This window comes from Cebidichthys violaceus, unplaced genomic scaffold, assembly GCF_023349555.1.
Source record: "Cebidichthys violaceus isolate CVI_PGR_0920_01 unplaced genomic scaffold, fCebVio1.0.p SCAF_8, whole genome shotgun sequence".
In the NCBI taxonomy this organism is placed as follows: Eukaryota; Metazoa; Chordata; class Actinopteri; order Perciformes; family Stichaeidae; genus Cebidichthys; species Cebidichthys violaceus.
The window spans coordinates 4119081-4137760 of record NW_027176964.1 but is presented as its reverse complement, the minus strand read 5'-3'; the positions used below and the strand labels follow the sequence as shown (position 1 = coordinate 4137760).

The following is an 18680-nucleotide window of genomic DNA, read 5'->3' as shown; positions in this document are numbered from 1 at the left end:
GTAAAGATGCACTTCTTGTTTTAGCTGCTGTGTGATGCTGCAGGTAGTTAAAACACAGAAAGGAAAGAATCAGCCAGCAAAGCCAGCTGGACAACAAACAAAACATCACTAGTGATGTCTTTGTGAAATCATAGTTATTCAGTGACACCTGAACGACAATGTTGTATTCAGACAATAGTTCCAGTACAAAAAAGAATAACCAATGATCAGATTTAATACCAAATTTTAAAACTAATTAATAGACATTAGTCTCAAAGATTCAACTGAGTCACCAATACAGTAAGTGGAATAGGCCTACACACTAGGGCTGTACCGAATGTTTGTTTGTTTGTTTTTGTTTTACATTCAAAGTCTGTTGAGGTTTACGAATGGAGCTTCAAATGTGTTAAACTGCCTCATTAATACAGTACAATAATCTATACAGTGTACTGTGCATTACAGAGTGAGAGAACAGGACAGTACCTCCTGCACTGGTGTTATTCAATGTATAGCTGAAAAAGGACAACTAAAGAAAATTAATGAAATCAAATCAAACTGTTTTAAATAATTGTGACCTTTTGGATTTATACTGCACTTTAAACAGCGGACTTAATTTGATGGGATACGTTTCAGCGATCAAACACTTTGAACTCTCAGATATGAAACAGTATAACTAACTGCCCTTCGGCTCCAGTCCAAGGGCAGAGGCTGTGCTACAATGTCTATTGGTTCCTGGAGATCTATCAAAACCAATTAGCCATGGATTAGCATCCAATGTTGCTAATTATGACGGTAATTGGACAGGAATACACAGCAGACCACTAAAGGAAGGCTAAGGCTGTGACTTGAATACTGACAAGGTTTCTTCCAATTTAACTTGAAGTCAAGGTTTTCCAATTCATTTTTTGATTTAGTTTAACTAGTGTGAGTTTACCCTGAATCCCTTAAGCTTATTCAAAACAAATGGTGAACGTCAGGGCTTATTTAAAAATATTCAAGTGAAACACCTTCTTTTTGTACTTTTTTATTTATTGACATTTTATGTATTGATTTAGTCGATAAATATACTAATACTGTGAACTTTATTTTTCAATTAATTTTCTATACACAATAATGAGGGAGTGGTTTCTTGGTTGTCACTTGTTTTATTTTGTTATATGTTGTATTTTAACAAAGTTGAATTAGAAGGCACACATACATACACACATACATGCAAGCATAGATACAAACATACAGAAATACATACATACATATATGCATACAAACTGACATACATACATACATACATACATACAAACAAACAAACATGAATATACATACATAATAATATAAGTATTTTCCATGTCCTTGTGCTGAATTCCCTTCCTCTGATGTTTTGGTATTGAAATCTCCTATGACAGATTGTTCCTCTACCAGTACTGCTACCTCTTCCCAGGAGTTATTTCCTGTTATTATTTTAAGGGCCTACTCGTCTTTTCTCCATGAGTAGAGGAGTACAGAACACAGTACACTGTTATGCTGGTCCAAGTGGTCATCCTTTACACAACACTGCAGTATGCTTCTGGATAGCCAATGATGTTACTACTCTCCTGGGTCAGGGGGAGTGATAAAAAACAAGACAACACAAAAACTTCATTGCCCGAGGAAACAAGTCTCCAGGTTATGGTAGCTGGGCAGAGCTGTCCCAGGAATGAGCCTGTGAGTTTTAAGTGGCACTTCTCAACAGCAAAATAGTCATAATAGCTGCTAAATGAACTGGGTGCTAAATGAACTATGTCTGATTCTAACAAAAGGCTTACAGTCAAAAGTGGCTTTTGTCTCCACGCTATTATTTGACAATTAGCCATTGTCTTTGAAATAACTTAAGTTGCATTATGCAAAATGGTGAAATGATTGGTACCACTACAATCTTTCAGAGGAAATAGTGGCTGTATTCTACAAGATCCCTGTTTCCCTTAAAAATTCCATCAAGTTTTTGGGACATAGAATGCCGTTGTTACTTTTCTCTCACATTTTCCTACAGTTTATCATTCATTAAAGGGATAGTTCGGTGTTCTCAAATAAGGTTGGATAAGATACTCATCCATAGTCGAAGTGTAGTATTTACAGTAGATGACGATCGGCACGCCCCCAGTTTGGAGAAGCAGACAAAACAATTTACATCAGTACTTACTGTACACTACATTTTTAATATTTTTACCGCTTTATCTTGCAATCAGACAGCCCTTTCTGATGGGAATTAAAGTTAAAGGGAAACCTATCTATGCTCTTTTCAAAGAATCCGTTGCCAAAACCAGTATAGATAAGTTTAATTTTCAGTTCAGTTCCCTATCAGAAAATATTCCAAATATAGCGTATGCTTAGATTTTTTCTTATGGGACTTTCTTTTAGGTGTCTAAAATATGTTTTGCTACTTCCCCCAGTCTGTTTCTCCAAACGGAGGGTGTGCCAACCTTTATCTACTGTAGGCTATACACTGACTGAATAAGTACCTCATACAACCCCACTTCTAAAGACTTGAACTAGCCAACCTTTTAAGCCCGAGAGGCCCCCAATTGGGGGCCAGGGAGAAGACTTAGCAAAACACGATGTTAAATTAAACAGCATAACCTGGGCTACAAGAATATATAAGCCATTTTTACATGCTCGAAACACTACTCAAACACCAACTAAATTAATTACCAAATGTCAAAATCCATACAGCGCCACTTAGTCAACCCACTCGTCACATTTCTGGCTCTACTGCTATAGCACTTAATGCAGTACACACAAACAATATCTCAAAAGAAAGTAGACAGTCCACAGATTCCGGACATATACATCAAATCATCAGCGATATATGATCCAAAGAACACCAACAACATAAATCGCTTCATCAAACGATAGTTGCAAAATTTCTCTTACCATAGCTCAGTGGTTCCCAAACTTTTTTCTGTCAAGCCCCCCTTTGATGATATAGGAACATTGTAAGCCCGCCCCACCACACCCGACCCCACCCACCCCAAATGGATCATACCTTCTTTGTTTTGAATTAATAATATATAAACTCTATAAAATATTAGTTTTTCCTTCTAAAATAAGTACATATCACTTCACTTTTCCACTTAACAGTTTATTGTTCAGTTTGTTTTACTGAAAAAAAATAGCAATAATAAAATCAATTTCAAGTAGTGTTTTCAGACATCTTAATTGCATTACATTCTTGAATATATTTTATTTTATTTTATATACTTTGTTGTGCTTTCACAGGGACAGATGCAGCTTTTAAACTCAATGTGCTTGTTCACATGATCGGGGTGGTGGGTTTCCAAGTGTCGTTTTAGTGGACTTCATACTGCCTGCCGCCAGTATTTTAAGACACACAACACACTGGGGTCTCTCTTTGTGGCCGACCACAGTGCTTGTAAAACCCAGGGACAGATATGCCTCGTTATATTTTCTTGTTTTTACCTTTTTTTGTGCCGTGGTTGTGGTTGTCGCGTCGCCTGTTACAGCTGTAACAGACTTGCCATCTGATTTGCGCTTTATACCAGTCACAAATCTGTCCATCTTGGTACTTCGCTTCCTTCCTATCTATCTTTTTCTTTGTCGCTCTGTGTCTTTCTCGCTCTCTTTTTGTCGCTGTGTGTGTGTCTCTCTCTCTCTCTCTCTCTCTCTCTCTCTGGTTTTGCCACTAGTCGGTCTGTAACATGAGGGGCGTGGTTGGAACTTAGTGCATGTCACGTCGGTTAATTTTTATTTTATTTTTATTTCTTAGGTGCAACCACATGATATAGTGCCCTATCTTTACAACTTGTTTGCAATTGTATTTGTTATAATTTAATTTTATATTGTTTTACCGGTGTGTGTGTGTCTGTGTGTGTGCCTGTGTGTGTGGGTTGGTAATGAAGCCACGCCCCCCCTGTAGTTCCACTGTGTGCGCCCCCCAGTTTGGGAACCACTTCCTTAGCTGTTTTGCCGTGAAAGGTTTATTTTACCGGTAAATCCACACTGAGATATGTGAGACCTATTTCCTGTGTTACACTAAAATCATTCCGGGCGTTGCTTGGTGGCTGTGGGACCATGGGGGAAGCGTTAGAATTGCCGTGTGTAGCAGCCTGCACTTCCCACAGGATGGCGCTCTGCTGATTCTGATTGGCTAACAGTGCTGTCAATCTCATTTTGGTGGGTATAGCTAAATTCTATTGGCTCTAACGATTCAAATGAGGTGTCATTCACTCAAATCGACCAATCCGTTGCAGAGATACGTCCATTATGGATGGGGACGCAGAGCGGATTCTGGCTTTCAAAATGAAGCCCAAAACTGCTGTATTTGGATGTATTGAACACCATTAGTGATATACAAGTGAAATATATAGTTTGGTACATGAGAAAATTCAAATGGCACAGATGGTGCCAAAATGGCCATTTTGGAGACCTAGCCTGAACTGTCTGTCCTAACAACTCTCTAATTTTGTTCTGCTTCACTTTATCAGAGTCAACCTATGCAGAGAGAATGTTCACATATTGTGCTGCATCATTCCAAAGGGATAATCATCCTGAAAGTGCTTCTTTTTTTTGGGGGGGCGAACCTGAAACTTTTTCATTTGTGCTGTGTGCCATCTTCATTTACTCTTAACTAGTAACATATATACTGACATTTACACATTTGAAAAAATCTCACAAGTGTTCCCTTTATTATTAAACCAACAATTTTCAAATAGACCTTGTGGTTGCAGAGATATACTCTTTTTATTATGGGTATGCAATTTTCGAGCGGAGGCCTAAGAAATAGGTGTGTTTTTAACCAAGTCCATCTTTGAACCAGAATAGCGGTTTCAGGATATTTGCAAATAAAATCCCCTTATTTTCCCAATATTTCCCTTGAGTCAGTTGCTACAGTAGACTTTATTATTAGTAGAAATGGGACCACAGGCAAGAAACAGACCATCTTTCTATATTTTACTCTTAGTTAAGTTTAACATTGAAATTATAGGGGTCAGCTTTAAAGTACTCTTACCCAAGCTCAAATACAGAAAGACAGCAAACGTGCTCAGAAAGGTTAGCCGCACAGCAATTTCTAATGTTAGCTATGGATGAAGGGTAAGATGGTAGTGAACCAAAAGCACATTTCAGTAGCACATTTCAGTAATAGACTGATTTTGTTGTGGTGCTGAATAGTGCACCCAAATCCCAATACATTATCTGAATGGCAGTTTAACTTAAATAACAGTGTGGCAAAATAACAACTAGAATGCTATAAACAGCAAGCAGCACTAAATTAATCAGTATGATCAAATGTGTTAAGTCAGTAATAGACAAGGATATGAAAGCATTCATTACAGCAAACATTCAGGGTGAGTGTTGGCAAAACGGTTACACTGTTAAATGCCTTGCTCTAGGGCACAGCACTGCAAGTTGTTACACGTTCGAGGACACAACTTTCAAGTGGTTCTGCTCACTCACTTTAGTGATTCATAACATCATTCATTTAAGCAAAAGCTGCTGCAGTCTACACGTCAGGGACTCAAACCTACAGGGGCCGCTAATGCACTACCTCTGCTCCTTGAGGAAACACTTCCACAGTAAGTGAAAATTTTCTTAAGATGTCCCTTGATACTGTACATAAATGTGAGCAGACATCATTTGTAAGCCATTTTTTATTCATATATACTTCCCCTGCACACACTGCAAACACTGAGAGCAAAGTGCACCCCCGTAAGAATCAACTACTGGAATCATATTACTTGTAACGTGGTAAGAACTGTCACCTTATTGAAAAGTTGCATGCTGAAAAAAAGCTGAAGCCTTTGACAATCCCATACAAATACAAAGTAAATTGTCTATATGCTTTGTATATGAAGATACTGTTTGATGTTAAAGATATTGATGAATTCAGTTCAATAATATACATTTACACAGCATTATTTGATTAGGCGACTATGTAACCAACACTAAGTGGAGAGCAGGGTCGTTCTTCAATCAGAGGGTCGGCAGTTCAATCCCCGGCTGGTTGCATGCCGGTGTGTCCTTGAGCAAGACACTTAAACCCAAAATTGCTCCCGTAGCTGTGCCTACAGTGTATGAATGTGATAGACTGATAGGCAGGTGGCACTTAGCCCCTGCCATCAGTGTGTGAATGGGTGAATGATGACAAGTAGTGTTAAAGAGCTTTGAGTATTCGGAAAGACTAGAAAAGCGCTATACAAATACAGTCCATTTACCATTTATTCATATCAGTACAATAAGTGTGATGTCTTAACCACCACTCTCATGCTCTCAATCTCTTTTACAGAAAGAAAATCTGGAGTTTTGCATTAAAAGCAGCCCAAAGGGCACAGTCCTTATTCCTGGTATGCTTTTAATTTGGAGAAAAAAGCATGAAAAGTTAACTTCCACTGATGATAGCTTAACAGCAGACAAACATAATTCCTGTTAAAAAGAGAAACTTACTGTCTCTGAAACAGAGCAAGGCCTTCCCAAACTGATGACTCAAAGTTAGAGGCATACTATTGTCTGAAATATTACCGTATGCTGCAGCTAAAAGATTTATTTTCATAGTAGCTAAGGCTCCTTGACCACACCTTGAAAAACCAACCTAGTCCTAGCTCAGAATACATTAATATCTGTACAGCATACTGGTTAAGCCACTTGAGCCACATACGTGAATTGTGATATTTGGCTACATAAATAACATTGACAAGACACAAACGCCGACACAAACACACATTCTATTGTCATGCCTTTCTTTGTTTGGTGTTAACTACTATAACTATCTGTGCACTGTTCATCTCTTCTCCCTTCATTGTGTTCTTTTTTGTGAACACAATGTAATCATGTAAAATGCATCTTAAATAGCTCCCTATTTTGTACTCTGATGAGGTGGACATTGGCTAAACAATGAGTCAAAATACAACATGGTTATGCAGGTCCATTCCATACAGCCAGTTTATCAATAAGTCAGGCTTAATTTGGTTGGTCTGAATCATTTTCAGTTGATTTGGTTACAAAAAGCTAATTCAACACAGTTACGGGGCAGGCTAGCTGTCCAGTAAGCCAGAGATGTTGCTTAACCAGACTTCATGTAACTCCAGAAGGCGATGATTTTACCGCTGACTTTCAGGAGTGATGCCATATTATTTTACTTTATTAACCACTATCAGTCAAAAAATGTAAGGAAATCAACTTAAGTAAATAATTAATCAAATAATTGAATTATAATGAAATAAATATAATTTAATTATGATTCAGTTAGTTTACATGTCATATAATTATAAAGCTTAATTTGTTCATGATTGGTGTAAAAAAAAAATTGTACAGAAGCAATGACATACTTTATCCATTGGATTACAGTTTAACTGCATTGGGTTGGGAATTTTCTAGTTTAAATTATGATGGGAGCCATTTACACAGTGTGGGTGTGACGAATATGGGAAATAATTACTGCAAATATTTCCCATCAAGACTATTCATACCTACAGCGATGCAAATTTGCAACAATTGCAACATTGTGAATAAAAGGTTTTATTAGATCAGCGCAGGCAGAGGACCAACTACCAGGATCCTATTGACCAGAATAGCATCTGTCAGTCTGTCTGAGGTAAACTGTTCTGAATCTTTTGTAAGGAATCCAAGTTTTATCTTGTAAAGTTGCACAGGGTTTTTATTATCAAAGGTCAGAACAGAAGTAGATCTGGTCTGTGCTGCATTTGCCAAGGATGGAAGGAGAAATAAAGTGTGCAGTCTTGGCTCACGCTACAGAGCCTCCGTGATGTTGTACACTGATTGGTGATTGGTTAATGTCTTTATTTACTGTGTGAAAGCTCAGAAAAATCTACCTCGTTCCAAAAGAAAACCCTTTTTTTTCTGAAACAACAGTTCAAAAAAAATACATTGACTGGCAAAACCACGGCCCCGGTATGTAAAGGAACTTAACTTACGAATAATGATATAAACTGTATTTACATGTTGCCAACTGGTAGTAACTATAATGCCTCAGACATACTTTCAGTGTTCCGTTTCCACAGACAGCTGTGCACTTGCATGTGGCCATTAATGCTGCAACTAAGGATCCGTGTTGTAAGTAAGTAAGTAAGTAAGTAAGTACGATTTATTTATAAAGTGCTTTTTTCAGACATAAGTCACAAAGTGCTTAACAGGGGCAGAATTACAAACATAAACAACACAATCTGACCATATAAGGGCCAATAATGACACAGAAAGTACAAAATTAAAACATGGTTTAAAAGCAAAATTAAAACATGATTTAAAAGCAGGCCTAGGACATGAGTTTTTAGTCAAATGCCAGTCTAAACAGGTGTGTCTTGAGCTGATTCTGGAATGAATTCACAGAATCTGAGAAATGTAGGGGAGCAGGTAGAGCATTCCACAACCTTGGTGCTACTGCCTCAAAAGCTCGGTCACCGCGTGTCTTAAGTCGAGTGCGTGGGACAGACAGATAATTTAACATGTTTGACCTGAGAGTGCGGGCGGGTGAGTAAGGGTGAAGTAATTCAGTCACATATGTAGGAGCCTGGCCGTGTAGTGCTCTGTAAGTGAGGGTGAGAATTTTAAAGTGGATCTTAAATGCTACAGGGAGCCAGTGGAGAGATCGGAGTATGGGGGTGATGTGAGACTGTCGATTTGTCCAAGTAAGTAAGCTGGCGGCAACATTTTAGATTACCTGCAAACGGTTAAGAGCAGATACACTGAGTGATGAGAAAAGTGTGTTACAGTAGTCAGTGCATGAAGAGATGAAGGCGTGTATGATCATCTCTAGTTCAGTTGTCTGATGCATGTGCATTTCTTGATGCATACTCCATTCCAGTTGGTAGAGGTAATGCACCATAATGTTGCTTGCCATGAGTTGTTTCTTTGTATTTCTTTAAAGAGAAATGATATACATGTGGGTAATGGCAGATCTTTGGGGCTAAGTGTCTTGCCCAAGGACACATCAACATGGACTAGCGGAGCCAGAGATCGAACCGCTGATCCTCTGATTGAAGCACGACACGCTCTAACTGAGCCACAGTCGGCCACAGAACAAAAATGGAGCATACACAGTCGCCGCGCATGCTACATGCACAGTCCGTTTTGTAGTCCTTTACATCAAGCGGACCAAAGCGAACCCTCATGGACACGCAGACGTGGAAAGAATGAATTGGCCTTTTCTACGATATGACTTCAATATCAGATTGGATTATGACCTAAATATATGAAACCAATTGCTCTGGCAACCATCAACAGGTACAAGTCAGTCGGTCCATATAAATACAAAATATAAATACATTCGTAAAATAAAGAAACCTGATGTGCACATGTGCCATTACACACCGTCTCCGCTCGGACTTTATGCGTCACAACTGACATGTTTATTCATGTTTATGTGTCTGCTGGGCAAAAAATGTGAGCTGGATGGGAACCACATGAAAGGTTTTGTCATTGAACTCTTTGCATTCGTAAGTCAGTTGATGTAAACGGACAAGTCCGACTGCAAGATCATGGTCTGCTCTTAGAAATTTGTGATTTTGAGTTTCATGCTTTCTGCTTTATTATTGAACATAGCAGCGCAGCAGCAGCAGCAGACTTGTCTCCTCACACACTAAAGAAATCTCAGCACAGAGAGCAGTCAGTCATACATTTAAATGCTTGACATGGGTTTTACCATATGGTTCTTTTTTTTTGTTCGGTTACAATGGCATAATTGTTAGATGTTTAGTCTAGTTTAATATGGTCACTTTGTGTCAGAATAAATCTATCATCTCAAAAGCAGGCTGCTTGGCTCCAGAGATAGCAATGCCTGTTGATTAGTCAACCACTTTGAATCAGACCAAAATATCTCAACAGATATTGAATGGACCACCATTCACGCTCCCCAGAGGATGAATCCTCGAGGCCAGGTTACCTTCGAAATGAACTAGTTCTTACAATGTGTTGTCTGACCTTGTGTTTCAGTTTAAAGTGGCTCTAAACAGACAGAAGGCGGAGTCAAAAGCAACTGTAATAAAGGGGGAGTCATGATGTTTAAATATGGGGATACCATCTTCCATTTTTACATTTCATTCATAGTGTTGTATTTAGTTGTCCATGTGAAAAGAGACAGGTATAATTGAAAGCGGGCTTGATAACGAAGTTCAAATGTTGTTTTTTTCACTAATCCCAGCATGAAGTGTGTTAACTGTGTGAAAAAATTACTGAAATAGTCAGACACTGCCCTTCTCAATTCTGACAGCAGAAATGTGCCTGGGTTGTACCTTAAAAGCATCCTACCACACTAAATTAGGAGAGTGCCCCTTTAATAAAATCACCATGAGCATGAAGTTAGCATTTAGCTACTGTGTGTCCAGTATGTAGCCTAGCATGAAAGTAGATTTTTATTAATTCACTTCACGGAGGATTCATCAGAGGTCTTCTAAATATGGAAGTTATTGTGTGCTGTTCCAACATCAAGTTTACATGGTTAATCACGTAATCATTTTAAATTTGACACATTGAATGGAATTGGTACAATTAATTAAGTATACTTAAGCTCCCTTAACAAGTATTACTATACTTAGTACTCAATTCAAAGACGTTCTAATATTTTTTGAGTTAATAAACCTAGATGGTTTCCTTTAACCTGGAGTTAAACTAACTCCAGGTTTTAGACTACTTCCTGAATTGGCACTGGTCATAAATTGTAGAAATATCCAATACTAACTTAATTCCAAACTTAATTACTGGGCTGGATTTTGGCTAATTTGCCATTGTTTCCCTCCCACTGTTTTTTTGCATAGTACACAATCATTACAAAAGAAACAACTGTAGACAATGAAGGAAGTTTCAAGCATCACAAATACCCCAAATAACTAGTATCACAATTTAATCTGATTAGTCCAATAAAAGAGTCTACATCCAATGCTAGTGGCGTTGTGAGGCTGTACTTAGGCACAGCTGTGCTTTGGGCATATTCCAACATCAGTATGCTAATGACTTGCATTCTTACATGTGCTAAAAAGCATTAAACACAAAGTACAGCTGAGGCTGATGGACATGTCATGGGTTTGGCAAGTATTTGGTCATAACCCAAAGTATTAGACAAATTAAAACGTTGACCTGATGGCGCTAGATGAACAAAGTTTTAAACATATCCCCTCAGAATGATGTGAATGTGTTTATCAAATTTCATGGCAATGTAAATATTGCACGCAAAACCAATATTTGGCTACTCGTGGTGCTACGGGAAAAAGTCAGGGGAACCCTAAAGGTAATTGGGATTCACCATAAATGTCTGAAACATTTTGTGCAAATCCACTTACTGGATGTTCAGATATTTCATCGGAAGTGGCAACTTTGATATGCTGCTGGCACTAGAGGGTTAAGTCTACTGAAATAAACTATCAATAAAAGTAAGACTGGATGACTTCTTAACATGACAAATCAGTAGGACGTTTCCATTTAGTCAATGATACCTTTACACTGGAATGACTGGAATGAATTGTGAAAAAGTGAAAGTGACCAAACGAGTGAGTAGCACATGAAATGTTTTGTTGATGGAGTTAGTGCCACGGAAATATACATTATATTGATTTTATCACGACAACAAGTAAATGTGGAGTACATTTAGAGTATGCATTAACTGGGGAACAGGGGCAACTAAAATAAAGGCTCATACAAGCCTGTTCCAACAAAAGAGCTGGTTCTCTCTGCAGGTAAATAAAGGTCATATCCATAATTTGGTAAGTAGGTCAACGTGTATGGGTGTATGAATGTCATTGGTCATTGTAACTGTTACAATGACCAATGACACACTTGATGGCTGAACAAACACAAAGAACAGTGGCACCCATAGAACATCTAACTTCTCCAAACTGGTACATAATACATCTAAGAACAAACATACAGACAAAACAATGAGTGATCAACGATCTCAGAAAATCACCACAGACATGAGCAAAAGGTGGAGGCAGAATAACCAACAAATGGAGATCATCACATTGACTCATCAACTTTTTAGTTGGTCTTAATTGGCTGTATTTGCACATGGAAAAACAAATCTTGATCTACCAAGGGATTTACACATTTTACTGCTTTGGGTCACTGAGAAAGTCCCATCTCTGACAGAATAGAGTAGAAATACTTAAAGGCTTAAAAAAATCCACAGTTAAGGGCGAATGTTTAAAAAAATCTGCATTCATCCAGTTTCCTAGTCTGCATGCAAGACTGCTGAGAATTGATCACAGTCCTCAGTGAAAATGATTCCTTTTAAACTCTGCTTTAAGTCAAACCCCACCAATACACTGGCTGATAGGGCTATAGGTGTGAGTGTGTGTGCGTGCGTGCATGTGTGCTAACAGCCAGCATATGTGCAGTCCTACAAAGAATATGCTCTATGGCCAAAACCACCAGCTTCACATATGGAGCGAATTTCTATTCATCAACACACATACACACGTTCTCAATAATGCACACACAATGGACACGTCTCTCACACACACACACACACACACACACAAGTGGAGAGTATACTGTACCAATTGCAGAGACTTTTTCTATCAAACATACACACAGAAACAGAAACAGCTGCAGTAGCTAAATAGCATTTTCTCAGCACTGAAGCAGGAACAAAAAAAAAGATACAGACGGAGAGAAGAAAGAGATGAGTGCAAAACAGAGAAAGCCAGGTAGAGATGAATAGAGTGATGGTCTTTACCTCGAGCAGACGGATGTGTTCGGACTCCCCCTCCTCACGCTATGTTACTCTCATCTGTCTGTTTTCCTTTCTCTCGATTCCGCTCACTGCCCACCACTGTGGACAAGCGAGTGTGTATCTCTCGCTCTCCCTCTGACTCTCTCTCTCTCTCTGTGGTTATAGCACTGAGAGTAAAAGACTACCTCTGTTCAGTCTGTCACCACCTCGCTCTCTCTTCACTCTGTCCCCTCCTTCTCTGCTCTATTTCCTAATCTCTCTCTCTCGCTCCTCCATTTGGTTTAATCTCCTCTCTCATTCCCTCTCTATCTTGGTATGTCTGCATGTATATATATATATATATATATATATATATATATATATATATATATATATATATTTCTTTTTTTCTTTTTCTTTTTTCTCACTCTGCTTGCTTGCAGCCTCTGCGTCTCCAAAGTGAGACCATGATTGGCTGCTGTAACTAAATACATACATACATACATACATACAGTACGAACAAACACACACACACATTGTAAACCAGTAAACTACACACATAAAAACACATAAAGGTGAGATTATGATTGGTTCCACAATCATAATCCCGCTTCCCGTTCATTTCTTCAGTTTGCTCACACTCCTCTCTCTTCATCTCTCACTATGTTGGTGGGTGGTGAAGAGCAATATTAAAGATCTGGAGGGATGAAATGTGGAGCTGAACTTCTGATGAGCTCACTGGAAGAATGGTTGTGATGGAGATGGCGGTGAATGGGTTGAAGGAGGGTCACATCAATCTGACACTGAAATGTCAGCTGACAGCAGCAGAAAAAGGAACAGTTTTTAACTTCAACAGCAATGAGATGATTGGCTCACAGAGGCCGTGGTAGAAACTGATTGGTTTAAGTTAAAGAGTGAACGACCTCAGTAGTTAAATTGAGTTAGTAAGTAATTGAGTAAGTTTTCATCATTGAACTTAAACTAAGCTTCATATTTTAGTTGAGTCAGTGGATTTTAGTTTTGAATCAATTCAGTGTGTCTTGGATCCATTCTTAGCTCTGAGATCAGTAATTATTCTGGGTACATCCAGTGATAAAAAAAAAAGATTGTGGGCATAGCCATACCACACTGGTGGATTTTTAGTCCTAAACCATTGAACCATTTATGTCCAACACATCTCATGTTATTATTTATTTTAAGAAATGTAACATTTAATTCAAATATATATATATATATATATATATTAGTGCTGGGCAACAATTTTGAATCGCGATTAATCGCATGATTTTTTTTTTAGAATAATCCCGATTAATCGCATTGTTATGCACAAAATTCAATAATGAATTATATTGCGCACTTTTATTTTAAAAGTACTGCTATATGAACAAAAGTGTAATAACATTTGGTTGGCAAACACTTTAAACAAATAAGGTGCTTTTAATAAACAGCAGTATTCCCTTTACACAGTAGTTAAAATACAGTTATGATTCTGATAATAGATATTTAGCCGGTGTTCACTTTATTCTCATGTGGGTATAGATGCAATTTGAAATGTACACCTTCAAAACTGCAAACCTCGCTACATCATGTTTTTTTCTTTCTTTTTTTTATGTTTGTTAAATTCTCAGTAGTGATAACTAAATGATATGCTTATTATACATATTTCAAACAAAAACACTTTAAAAACTCTACAAAATAATTAAAATGAATCATTTCTTTTATGGTATTTTGGTCAGAACATATGCAACGCTGATTACCGTGTAATATGTGTGGTATTTGTTATAAATGTACGTTGGTACATAGAGGGTAATAAGAAGCTGTACTTGGAGGGACTTAGGACCCAGGGGAATGTAGGTGAAGGAAACAGAAAGAGACACCACACAAACCGCTTGCTGCCAGTGTTACGGTTTAACCAATGCTTCTGTTGTTGTTGTAGTTACGGCAGCTGTTGCAAATTGACGGATTCGGCTGAAGGTCGCCAGTTAACAGGGTCCCTGGTTAAACCGTAACACCGGTTCTTGTGTTAAAAATGTCCGCTTAATAATTTTTTTAAAAACTGCGTTAATGCGCGATAAAATAATTGTCGGCTTTAACTAATGCTGGGCAACGATTACAATTTTTAATCGCGATTAATCGCATTGTCATGCACAAAGTTCAATAATGAATTCAAAAGTAGTGTATTGCGCACTTTTATTTTAAAAGTACTGCTATATGAACAAAAGTGCAATAACATTTGGTTTGCAAACACTTTAAACAAATTAGGTTCTTTTTAACAGCAGTATTTCCTTTACACAGTAGCAGTTATAATACAGTTATAATGATTCTGATAATAGATATTCAGCCGGTGTTTACAACTTTATTTTCATGTGTGTAATAGATGCAATTTGAAATATACACCTTGAAAACTGCAAACCTATCTACTTTTTTATGTTTGTTAAATTCTCAGTAGCGTAAATGATATATTAATTCTTAGTATACATATTCCAAACAACAAAACTTTAAAAACTCTAGTGCAACATGAGGTATATTGGTACCCTCTTCCTTTGATCAATATTGAAAGAAAAAAAACAGCCAGTGTCTACAGCATCAAAAAAGTGAAAAAAAAAAAAAAAAAAAAGAAAGAAGCTAGCTTACACTGTTTCAACTGAACTGAACTGCTAGGCAACAACGTGTGTCTATGTTTACTTCCTGTCAGGTTATGTCATTCTAATTCACTGCAATAATGTTTACCATTAGCTTGAATTGGTCAACAACTTTATGTTTTTTTCAAATAGATGAGATTATCTACATTGTCTGGGGAGAGGGTAGACCTTTCTGTGGTGACTGGGATATTGCTATTGGGCCTGTCTAGCTTCCACCCTGATACTTCTGTCAGCACCTGCGCCAGGTTTATGGCTGTGTGACTCTCAAAGAGGGGGAGTGTCTACAGGACTATGAATCTCCCAGTCCGCCATGATGAAGTGAGCAGTCACAGTCACATAGTTCGCCGTTACTCTAGAGGTCCACCCGTCTGTGGTGATGGCAACGGAGGATTCCTTAGATAATTCGTCCACAATCCTGATCTTTTCCTTTTCATAGAGGGCTGGAATGATCTTCATACTGAAGTGGGTGCGTGTGGGGATTTCGTAGCTTGGCTCAAGCACTTTAACCAGATTTTGAAATCCTTTGTTTTCCTCAACGGAGAATGGCCTCATGTCTGCAGCAATAAAGACCCCAATAGATGTTGTAATAGCTTTAGCCCGGTCTGATTCTGCCTTAAGCGGTTTCTTAAATGCCGCGATGATACCTTGTTGTTTTTGTTGTTGTGGCTTGGCCCCATCGCTGACAGACTGGGATGGTGGCGCTTCAAACTGTACTGCCGCTCGCCATGCCTTTCACCGTTAAACGCTTTTAACCTGCTTCGTTTACGTGAACACACTACTGCTTTATTTCTGTTCACTGCAACTTTGCATTGATATTCGGGGATTTACTTGAAAAGGAACAGCAGCAGTAAAACGTTATTACACACTATGATGATTATGTAAAAAAAAAAAAAAAAAATACTCAATTAATCGGCAGTTCACAAGTGTGCCGAACCGTGAGGAGTGATCCAAAACGTGAGGAGTGATCCGAAAAGTGAGGAGTGATCCGAACCGATCACGGATCCATTACACTATTAATATGTATACATATATATATATATATATATATATATATGAAAAATATTAATCATGATGCTGATGATTTTGAAACTGAAGAGGTTCTGTAATGAATATGAACCTCTTCTACAGCCTTAGAATTATGAGACAAGCAAAAAACGAGGATTAGTAGAAATAAGGGTCGAGGAGTTAATATATTCGCTCAACTGAAAAGAATACTGAAATTAAAAAAAAAAAGTTCATGCAACTGCAATTATTCAAGTTTCTCACCAAAGAATACAAGATTACATTTGATCATGATAACTTTTTGCCCAATTTTCTATGTTTTATTGACAATCATGACTCTGCTGCCCACCGGCATCTTCAGCCCATTTCAACATGCACTGTAAAAACTGGGATTTGCATTAATTAATATCTAAATAATACTAACCTTTACGTAATAAAAAAGACTATGTACCGTTTTTGATTATATTGAGCTGAATCTAAGAAATGTTGTTTAATTACATTTTACTTAATTTTGTGTGAATAAAATCAGCTGTGAATCACTGAGTAGACTTTAATTATATTTCATCAGTAAAGTCAAAGATGCAGGAAATTGATGAATTTTACTCATTTGGAGGTCTTTGTTTTAAATCAACTTCCACTCCGCCTAACGCATTCTGCTCCACATCTTCTGCCACGTGTTGAAAGGGCTGCAGTTTTCCAAAAGGTAAGACCTGTTTAATTATCGTTAGTTAACGACCAAATTATAACAAAGTTGTTGTAGCAGTTGAAAATTGTTTTGTGCTATTGAAAAAACAAAGATGTCAACTTTACTGTGCTGTAACTTTATTTAACCTAAGTCGTAAGCTTAAATTAAATTTAAGCTTAAGCTAAGCTAAAGTTAGTGATTTTTTTAAGTCGGTCTACGTTGTCTTTGAGCCACTAAAGGACTGAAAAAGTGGTAAATTCAATGCCCCAATTTCATGACTTTCCTCATTTATAATGTTATCCCGTATATTATGTCTTTTTGAGATACCAGCTCAGACCGGGTTTTGTTGTTTCCACCCCTCCCCCACTATAACAAGCTATCCTAAGTAGCATTAAGGTTAATGCAATTGTAGGAACAGACATTCTTGCTCCCAATGAGGCATACGAGTTATATTAATATCACTGCATTTTGTTTTGTCAAACAACGTTAACCTAACATGCTGGTAAAAGCAGTCGGGTTATGCTGCGTTCACACCGAACGCGTCAAGAATTATTCGCGACGCGTCAAATGCGCGAGTTGAAATATTTCAACTCACACGTTTGATGCTTCAAATGCGCCAAACGCGTCCGGTGTGAACGCAGCATTAGACACCCGCCGGAAAAACGCGTCAAACGCGTCTGTGCATTGACTTTGCATGTAAACTAGAAGCGCGAATAATTCGCGGCGCATCCAGTGTGAACGCAGCATAATGGTAAGGTACATTTCAGGAGAATAGTCAGTGAAACCAATGAACAAAGAGTGCTATTTCCTTTTTCGTCTTTTTTTATTAACCTGACGTTATATTCAGCTCCAGGCTGTTACTGTGCTTTGTGTACGCTCTGGCAGGTGTCGTGCTGACTATCCCAAGTTCACCGTCGTTCATAGTCACGCAGTCGCAGTCTCAGTTCATGTTACTGAGAGGCCGTAGCAGGAGATTAAAATCGCCAAGTTTCGGTTTTCTCTATCATAGTGTAGTTTCAATGAGTGGCCTGTGCTCGTACACTGAACTGCCTATGTGAATGCTGGTTTGAGGTCAGTAATTTATAGCACGGTGCGGACTTTGAGCTGCCAGAGAGAGACTGTTTGCAACTACAGTAATTTGCATTTAACTTTGTACATATGTTACAATGCTATAGTTGTAATACTTCATCTGCTTATTTTTACAATACAACTCTTGAAATGTTGTCTGGTACCTGAGTGACAATGTTGGTAAGTTTGTAATCCTCAGATATTAATCATATGTGGACAGGCAAATGTAAACTTGTAATGTTTGTGTAGTTTTAATATTCCATGTGTTGTGTCGGCTTGTATAAAGTATGAATCTAATCGGTCTTTTTTTTCCAGGTGCATCAACAATCTTTAACTGAAATTCATCAACAGGTATGTATCATAATTCAATACACAATATGCTGTGATACCAAATTTCACACACAGTATATGTTAAGATAAATGTATCACACACGAATGTATCATACACATACAACTAAGGTATGATGACACATGGTTTGTCATCATTTTCCACACCCTCGTAACTATTTACGTGAATTGTATTACATTACACTAATTAATCAACTAATACTAAACAGTAAGACCTTTTTTTGCTTGTTACCTTAGGGTTTGGCCTATGGGATGGCAGTGTAAGATCTGCAAGTCTTTGTCTGCCACAAAGGGGAGTCTACTAAAGCAT

General features: G+C 37.9%; 1 protein-coding gene across 2 annotated transcripts in view; it reads right to left on the bottom strand.

Annotated features, from left to right (window-relative positions):
• LOC137892838 (cadherin-18-like) overlaps positions 1 to 12815 on the bottom strand; it is a 179847-nt gene extending 167032 nt beyond the window's left edge. For both annotated transcript variants that reach the window (XM_068738229.1, XM_068738230.1), the window contains exon 1: positions 12650 to 12815. The gene's annotated coding sequence lies outside the window, so the exon portion shown is untranslated. The remainder of the gene's footprint in view (positions 1 to 12649) is intronic.
• Between the last annotated feature and the right edge of the window lie 5865 nt (positions 12816 to 18680).